Genomic DNA, 2,120 nt, shown 5'->3' with positions numbered 1-2,120 from the left:
CCAAAGCACAGACTCCCATGAACAAGCCCGCATAGTGTCATCACATGATAGACTGCAGCGTGACAGAGCAAGACTTGCGGGAAGCAATTAAGTATAAGTGAATTTAGACAAGAGGAAAGGAAAAATCCAGATGAGGGTGTGAAAAGGGAGTAAAAAAATAGTGAAGTGAATGATAATATATCTTAAAAAGAACTTTAAGAAGAAAGGAACAATACAAAGAGAGGAGGGGGGAAAATATGGGATGAGGAGGCCCGTTGTATACAAATGAAACGGTCAGGGAAAATAGCAGCATTAATGAGGAAGTTGGGGGTGGGGGGATTAGGGTAAAACACAATTCTGAACAGTGGGCTCAGCGTTGTGTGACACACAAATATAAGGAAAACTAACAAAAGTAATATAAAACCTACACCTAAAACTAGAAAAGAATTTCCATCTAATATAGAATCACTCATAAATATGTTTGATAACTGGACTGTACATAGGCCAACCACAGCCAATTTGTATGCCACGCTATCAATTTTAAATTAGTGCATCAAGCGTCTGAAAAACGTAAGATTTTCGACTTGATATGAATGAAGATAAGATAATTAAGATAAGTATTCTAATAATTTTGCTAGAAATAACTGTGTATTATGAATACAGCCATACATCTAGGACTTAATCCGACAATGTGTGTGCAATCACGGAGCAGTCATGTGTAAATAGTTTTTCAGTTGGGATTTGGAGGCCAGTGTGTTCTTCTCTGAGTGATCATTGAGTCTTAATCAGCCGCTTTGAATTACACAGTTCTTTGACTTTACCTCTACCCATTCAGAATGAAAGAAGTTTTTGTTCAGAAAATCATATCCAATGGCACAAGACTCTCCCAATTAGTCTTCGGTTAATCATTTATAAATGCGGCACAAAAAAAATGTTTGACAATCATCTGGCCCTAGATCCTTAAGGGATCTTTCGTTGCTAAATGAACAGAAAAAAAGATGTCCGATCATCTCTTATTATGTATTGATGATACATATTTAAATGATGAACTGGAGTTTATCCCAGTTGATTTCAAGCAAAAGGCGGTGTAGGGTCAGGCTTGGGGAATTATAAAATAAATGTACCGGCATCAAGTATTCACGATGCAAATGAAAATGTAACTGTATTCTGTAACGGGTACAGAAAAAAAACATTTAATCAGATTATACGTGCATGATGTAAAAATGGGGATTATTTTGCCGGATTACCACATCCATGTGGACAGAGATGCCACCTGCATGATAAAATGGCAATGAGGCTGTGGCTTGCAAGACGAGAACTTCAAATGTTTTATAGGCGTCAATTGATTGAGGGCTAAATTTGAGATCAGATTGGGAAATGAGGGCTACACCCCCACCTATTTTACAAGGGTGTGCAACATGTGAAATCACAAAGTTTGGAGGTGAGGCCTCATTCAGCGCTAAAAACTGATTTTGGACAGAAATGCCATTCAAGAGAATCATATTCTGCAGACTACAAAGAATCAGAATCCGAATACCCTTATTATGATTATACTCAGTGTATGAGACTGGAGAGTCTCCAGTGCAAATATGTAAAACGAAATTGGAGAGTTTCCCGTCTCCAGTGCAAATATGTAATATATACAAACATACACCAATGATAAAATATGCATTAAAAAAAGTGTTGAGAAAGTACACAACCATAGAGCGCACAGTATTAACAGGATCAGTCTCAGTTGCGTGTGCTTTTTTGGCATTAACCACATATAAAGGGCGCACCGTATTATTGGGGCGCAGGTAGGGCAAGACATGCTCCAGCAGAAGAACAACTCACGTGCATGCTAATTAGCATATGTTTTGAGAAAACCAGCTTTAGAAAGGGAACACAAAGTTAGTCACATGTATTTAGTAGGGCTGTCAAAATTAAAGCATTAACTGAATAATCCCCAAAAAATAACTCGGTTAAATATTTTAACTCAATTAACTCAGTTTGATTTACTTCACTAATAATTTGCATACTTTGCAAATATTGTGCCATATTAGCTGTATACCTTGAGCAAGTCTCAGAACAAAACACTGTTCAAGTTACCACTGGGCCTTGCAAACCAACACTACTGGAGTGTGGTGCATGTGGGCAGTTTT

This window comes from Idiotropiscis lumnitzeri, chromosome 9, assembly GCF_059441095.1.
Source record: "Idiotropiscis lumnitzeri isolate Australia: NSW breed Sydney's pygmy pipehorse chromosome 9, RoL_Ilum_1.0, whole genome shotgun sequence".
Classification (NCBI taxonomy): Eukaryota; Metazoa; Chordata; class Actinopteri; order Syngnathiformes; family Syngnathidae; genus Idiotropiscis; species Idiotropiscis lumnitzeri.
This window is presented reverse-complemented; position numbering follows the sequence as displayed.